Source organism: Poeciliopsis prolifica, unplaced genomic scaffold, assembly GCF_027474105.1.
Source record: "Poeciliopsis prolifica strain line A6 unplaced genomic scaffold, Auburn_PproV2 SCAFFOLD017, whole genome shotgun sequence".
Lineage (NCBI taxonomy): Eukaryota > Metazoa > Chordata > Actinopteri > Cyprinodontiformes > Poeciliidae > Poeciliopsis > Poeciliopsis prolifica.
In genome coordinates, this window is record NW_026562392.1 from 513,491 (window position 1) to 520,766 (window position 7,276).

At 39.3% G+C, this 7,276-nt stretch overlaps 1 protein-coding gene and 1 long non-coding RNA gene across 3 annotated transcripts in view; one reads left to right on the forward strand and one right to left on the reverse strand.

Moving 5' to 3' along the window:
• Window positions 1–1,527, forward strand: part of tsnare1 (T-SNARE Domain Containing 1) — a 122,621-nt gene extending 121,094 nt beyond the window's left edge. For both annotated transcript variants that reach the window (XM_055042057.1, XM_055042060.1), the window contains exon 12: window positions 441–1,527. The gene's annotated coding sequence lies outside the window, so the exon portion shown is untranslated. The remainder of the gene's footprint in view (window positions 1–440) is intronic.
• A 330-nt stretch (window positions 1,528–1,857) lies between these two features.
• Window positions 1,858–2,702, reverse strand: LOC129367531 (uncharacterized). The gene is made up of 2 exons (XR_008606711.1): window positions 2,486–2,702; window positions 1,858–2,422 (listed from the first exon to the last, which is right to left on the reverse strand). It is a non-coding gene; the product is annotated as an uncharacterized LOC129367531 (long non-coding RNA).
• Between the last annotated feature and the right edge of the window lie 4,574 nt (window positions 2,703–7,276).

The window sequence follows — 7,276 nt, forward strand, 5'->3', positions numbered from 1 at the left end:
TGCTTGATGGCTTTACTCAGTCATGTTTTTAGCAGGACAGTTATTAAATGTAATTCATATAAAAGTGATGCATAAAGGCCTTTCATGTCCTGAGCTGGTTTGCTGGTTGTGATTAATGAACCACTTCCATCTCAAGCACTCTGAACTCTGGCCCAGACTTAATTAAAACTCTGCCATTGACCACTAATCATAAATTACTTCCCATAACCTGTGACACTTTTAGAATTTGTACCAATTAATTTTTCACAAAAGAAATTATAGGTCTTTGGCTCTAGTGCAAGTCCTGAACCTTGTGTAGTCTTTAGTAAGACTAAGGAGGGTAGAGCTGCTGGTGGTAGAGCTGCTGGTGGTGGAGCTGCTGGTGGTGGAGCTGCTGGCAGAGCTGTTGTGATGTTTCTGGATGATTGATGCCTTCTATCTGCTCTGGTTGTGTTTTACAGGTAGCTGCTGTAATCAGGGTGTCCCAGTCGGATGTCTGAGCCGCTCTGCTGGTTTCCAGTAGAAAACAAACATCTCTACTCCATCATCTCCAACGCTGCTTAAATGTGCATGTCTGCAAGCTTGAGAACGGAGGCCTTTTATAGCATAACTCAAAACTCATATGGTCATGACTTGTGCTTTTTCCGTCTTTTCATTAGGAAATTTTACTCCTGTTCTCTTTGATTTATAAAAAGACGTATCACAAGAGGGGTTTTAGTGAAAATAGTATAAATAAACTAGTAAAAATAAACTAGAATATTGGATACTTTTATGGTTTTAAAAGTTTTATGGTTTTAAAAAAGTTTCAGAGGCGGGGCACCGGGTGAAGGACAGGGAGGGGATCGGCCCAGTCTCAGAAGAACTTGTCGTCATCAGGCATTAACCTTTATTTACATCTGACCTCAACAGTTCCCACTGTGTTGATATTCATGAAACTCAAATGAAGCCAACAAAGAAAGGTTTGACATTAGTATGTCATGATGAGAATTGGACACACACACACACACACATATATATATATTTTTTTTTTGTTCTGTTTTGTTAATAAAGTCTTAATTTTGTTGTGTTGTATCCATTTGACAATCTTTTCCTTTTGGCTTTTTCCCTTTATGGGTGCCACAGCAAATTATTTGCCTAAATGCAATCCTATCTTTCACATCTTTTCTCACACCAACTATCTTCATGTCCTCTTTCACTCCATCCACTTGGTTGGAATTAAGTAATGTTAGACCGATTAGACTCGTCTCGCTATATCCCGATTTGTAAAACCAGTTTTTGAAGAGCATGTATATTGTCTGTTTGATCTGTCGTTTCTGTCTTAACTGTGAAGAGGTTTTGATCAGTGTGGCAGTTCTCCAGTTCCTAAATGCAGTGTTTTATAGAGAATGTCTGGAATGACCAAGCAGAGTCAGACTGTATCCACCGCTTATTTCTTTTTGAACAGATAGCTACTCAGATCTGATGAAGTTTATTCACTATTATAATGTAATGTCATGTAAGCTCATTCAATAAGAATATATTCCACATTAAAGTTGAGCTATGACCAGAGTGTCTGTCTAATATTGGTGTTTCTTGAGGAGTTTTAATTGACTTATTTTACATTTATATTCTTGCTGGCTCTATTGCTGTATTGTTGTAATGGCTGATTCATTTATTTGTTCAAGTCATAGTAGAATTTCTGTTATAAGGAGTTGGATTTTTAGGCAAAACCTTGTAAGCAATGAAATCAGAGGTTGCTGTTGAACCGAATTCTATGATCCGTGTGTGACGGTACCAGTGTTTCAAAAGAACTGTATTTGAGATGTTGTAATAATTCTTCCCAAAAAGTTACCTTTAAGGCACACAGGCCCACTACAGATGAGGCTTGAGACAATCTCACCAAATTCAATAATTTTATTACACCATTTCATTCTAATCAATAAAATATACTATGTTAAAACCATTCACACATTTAAATAACAGTGATGGCTCAAGTACAGGATGGCAGTGCAGTTCAGGGTAGTGACCTAAATAAAAAGAAACACAGCAAACAAAACAGCAAAACAAAAGAAAATTGTGCAACAAATCAAAAAAGTACCACCACCCGGAAAGTCCATCACCAACACCACGAATTGGCCTTTCCTGTCAAGGTAAAACAGATATTCAAATTACATAAGTCATTTCATATTTATCGTTCAGTCCACAACCAATCAAGCAGCGATCGTTCAATTAAGGATCCAGGCCAGCAGACGCCACCCAGAGTGGCACCAGCAGAATCCGTCCAAGCTGGTCACCAGTCCGAACCAGCCACACTGGACAAGGGGCAGGTTCACGCTGACCACGACGGCAGGCAGAAAGCCAGCAACCAGGGTGACAGGTGGGCTGCTGACAACGGATAACCACAGTAACAGCGGACCACCAGCCAGGAACCACAGGGCAACAGGCCAAGGACAAACAGCAGCGTCTAGCAAACATAAATGTCAAACATCGAGTCTAAAAGCATGCAGATAATGAGCTTTTCACTTACCACGAGCTCTATGTGTAGTGCCTCTGGCTGGGAGGAGGATCAGGCAGTTTGCACAGGCCGCCTAGGTGTACAGTTAAAGCTGAGCTAAGGCTAGGCTAACAAATAGCAAGTATGCGAGAAGCATCTTATTAGTGATGTTACGTGATGTGCCGAAGCTTCGAAGCGTGTGTCGAGTAATGGAGGGGGCGTTTCCGTAAAGCGCGTATCGAAGCTTGCTTCGTTTAGGGGAGGAGCCGAAAACGATGACGTCCGAAGCCTCGTGCCCGGCTGTATCACGTGACTGCTTCAGGAAGTGGTTCAGATTTTAGCGTGGGGTTTGACAGCTTTATAAACCCCACAGGCTCCATATTCAAAATGTGGGTTGTTGTAGGCAAGTTGCGGTCAGTTGAGAGAGTGGATAGAGTTTTGATAGTTTGTATAGTGGTTATTTAGTTTGAGACAGTTAGTTTGGTGTTTGGAGAGTTTAGGAGAGAGAGTGATAGAAAGGATATTTGGGAGCAGCATTTCTTTTCAAAGGCTGGAGAAGTAGTGTCAAAAAAAGAGGAATCGTTTGAAACTAAAAACTGTGGAGAAAGTGTTGTTTCTTAATAAAAATGCATGTAATCATCCAAGTTACACAAGCATTAGCCTATTTACTACCCCCTCCCTAGTTCCACAAGCACTTTCACTGTCCTCTGCCTGATTAAGCCCATGCAATTTTTCTAGAGTCACAGAAATACATTATTACACAACATGCCATATCACATGACACTACTATTTTGGGAAAAAAATTACACACAGAGAATAGATTCAAACAATATTTTCTTATACACATATGTATATACATAATTTATGTAGACAAATTATTTCGTCCTACACCTTTTGTGAAGTCATTCCAAAGAGCCATAACAGACAAAAATTCAAAGCATCACACATGTTAAGATACAGCTGGCTGTGATTATACACCTAGCCAGTAGGTGGTTTTGCGTGCACATGAAGCTCCAAGAAATTAACCCTTTCTTGAACCCGTTGGCTCAAGTGGTTCAATGCCTCATGAGGCTTCATCTCACCATCACTACATCTTACCAGAAGAAAGCGCAATCAGCATGCATCAGTCAAGCGCACATCAGTGTGCGGCTGGTGCTGCACAGCAAACAGAGGTCTAAACCGGAAACAGGTGTTCCCTCCCTTCCAGGTGAGGGAGGGACCTTTATATACAAACAGCGCCACAACCAGCACTTGTGTGGTGCGTTCAAAGCCACACATGTTTGATAACCATTTCAGATGAACACCTCTGAACATTAAACACGGAAATTTTGATGCAAAGGGTTGAACACCACTGTGTTAGGTGGGATCTGATTCCAACTATGAGCAGGTTGGTGGAAAGGTTATGGGGATTTTTCTTTTTTTTTTCCCCGCAGAGAATATTTAAGAAAGTTCAAATTTGGTCTCATTTGAACAGATCACCATTGTTCACATGTTTGGTAGGTTGCCTATGGCAACTAAATATGGGTCTTCTTAAGGTTTTCTACTTGTCACTATGCCATAAGGATCACATTGGTCAATTGCAAAATTAATAGATGTGTAAACATATTCTTCCATCTCAGCTCTGGACATCTTGGACATCCTGTCCTTTTCCAGCCTGTGAGTCCAGGTGGATGTACATGTCCTGGTAGGTCAGTTTGTCCATCCTCTCTCCATGATCAGATGATTGATCAGGGCTCTAAGGCATGTTCAAAGCTTGGGATGTGTTTTTAATTTTCCTTTCACTTCATCACCATGTCCACTTTATATTAGCTTGTCAGATGAAATCCTCAAAAAAAACAAATTAAAGCTTGTGAATGTTGTTAAATGTAGAACTATTCCAATTACATTAATACTTTTTCAACCACTGGTAGTTAACAAATATTCTGAATGAAAGTGTGTTTTAATACTTCCCTGGCCTGAATCATCACTAAAAACACAAAACTCGTTGCATTTTACTTTCTGAAACATCCACCAGCTATTAAATCAAATATAGAATGACCATTAAGACACAGTCCTGCATTTAATATGACTTTCATTTCTATACAGATAGTTCAACAACATAATTTTATTTGTTCAAGTACTATTCATCAAACCTCTCATGCCTGAAGACTAGAGCCAGGAGCAACAAGACCTTGAAATTCAAAACATAATAACCTAAAGTCACTCCATGTTCCAGGTTAATTAACTATCAGACATAAACATTTCTTCATGTCTTCATTGTCTTCATTTTTTCAGCAAGGGGTCTAATTCAGAGATTGTAATAGGCTTAATTTGATCTCTAAGAGAGGAATGATTATGCTGTTAGTTCCTCCAGGCTCTATGTTTTCTCCTCCGCAGAGATAAGTGTAATGCCACGCTGTGCTGCAGGTTTAAATCGCACATGCATCGTCTTCTGTTAGCTTCTGCCAACAGTGCTAAAATATTTCAGCTTTATTTTAATCTTAGATTTGTCAATCATTAATTTCTTTCACATTTCCCAAAGCTCTGCATTTATTAAACCCCTGAGGTGTTGCATTTTTTCAGCTTTTGTTTGTTGTGATGTTTTACAGCTGCAGGATTGCTTTTGCTAATACATCAAGCAGATAAAGTTAAGAGACTTTTATTTTCTACTGCAGGGCAGCTTCTTCCCACTTTATTACAACCCATACCAACAATGTGCTGTATTTTAAATATTGCTGGGAAATAACTGTATTCATAATTATTTCATATCTTTCACCATTTCCAGATTAAAAATTATACATTTTCTTTTGTATTACATAGTATTAAATTAGCCCACTGAACAATACTGACAATTCATTCATTATCAGAATAGCTCTGACTTGCTTTTGTGTTTCAGATAAAATGTTGCTATGCAATCAGAAACAAACAGGTTAAAAAAAACAATGATACTAATAATTTTAGCATCAAATGCTATGTCATGTTCCCTGCTTGGCAACAGGCACCGTCTCAGTTTGACTCATGCTCTGAACTGTCTAGGCTGAATCACCACACTGCAGTCAGGTGCTCAGGTTATGAAATAACCAGACAATGGCCATGTTTGATCCCAATCACACTATTTAGTCATTCATCATATGGCACTCTCTCAGAGCAAGATTAAAAATAAGATTTCACTTGATATGTTTGTTATCCTGAGACGAGTATAACATTGAGACACGATTTAGCACATAGAGTAAAATTATAAAACAGTTTTAGTGGCCAGGATGGCTGATAAAAGCCGTCCAATTACCAGTGAGCTCTGAATGCCTTTTAAAGTTCTCTCATTTCATGTATCATAAAGTTCTTATAAAGTTAAAGTGAGGCAGAGGAGAGAATCCAGTTCATTTAAAAGCAATGAACAACATCTATAAAACATAACAGCAGTCAGTGTGATGTGAAGACTGAAGTTCCCAGGATCTGCATTCAAATGTAACCCCAGCTGTCCTGGTGCAGCTCGACCATAGTAAAGCTGATGAGGCCACCAGGCCTCTGAACACCACTGGTGAAATGAACAATATGTTTACTGATTTTATACACATGCTTTCATTTGTCATCTTCATCAAGCTTTTATTTTTAAAGGACACATTCAGGCCAAGCCTAAAACTTTACCTTCTGATAAAGATTATGGTTAGACTAACTTATGTTATTCTGAGTGATCTCTGCAGTATGCTGGAGGACTCTACTCACTACTACTTCCACTTAGTACGCTCTGATTTGCCTTGTACAGTGTTTATGCAGCATTTAACTTTCTAGTCTTTTTTTTTCTTTTTTCTTTTTTTTTCTGGTATTAGAAGTTCACACATCTGATCGGAGGGACTCTGTATCTCCTCAGAGTGTGGTGTGCCTTTGGACCCCCTAAATCAGCTGGAGAGTGTAACTGAACTCAACACTGTCTGATTTTTTCTCCACAGCAATTCAGTCTTGTGTCGGAAAGAGACACTGGATGGCTGCATTACATGCACTGCAGTCATGATAGATGCTAAATGCTGGGCTGCTTGAAGACTTCCAAATTTTCCTGTCACTATTCCAGATCATTTTATTCCAATTGGGAAATTGGAATAAAGGAGAAGAAAATCAATCTTTCAAGTACACATAGAGTACACCATGGGCACATTAGAATACCTTGTGATCCATGTGATCTTGTGTCCCTGAGGAGAGGAATGTCTGTTTCACTGACAGAGCTCTGACATCCTCACTGCAGGTTCACACAGGCAAATGACAGAAGATGATAGGATAAATTAATGAATGTATGGATACATCAGAATCTTATTAAGAATTTGCTCATTTCTGGTTCATTACCTCACCAGGAACATCGGGGTGCAATGAGAAGTAAAAGTTGGTTCCAACTTGCAACCTTCAGACCATAAGTCAAGAACTTAACTTTGAAAGAGAAATGTCTCACTCTAAATGAGATTATATGTATCCATAATTTTAGGCGAGAGGTGGGGTACACCTTGGACAGGTCGCCAGTCCATCGCAGGGGAACACAGACAGACAGGACAAACAACCACATATGCATACATTCACACCTAAAGAGAATTTAGAGGTGCTAGATAACCTGACAGTCATGTTTTTTGGACTGTGAGATGAAGACGGAGTCCCCGGAGAGAACCCATGCATGCACAGGGAGAACATGCATATAGCATTACTGAATAGCTTCATCTATTTTGCCCTCCTTGAACAACCAGATGAACCTAATTTTTCACAAAATGGCTCTCAAAGGCTGCTTACTGACATGATTTTTACCTCAGTGCTTATTACATTAAAGACTCAGTAGCCTTGCAGTAACAGACCTGTGACAAAATATTT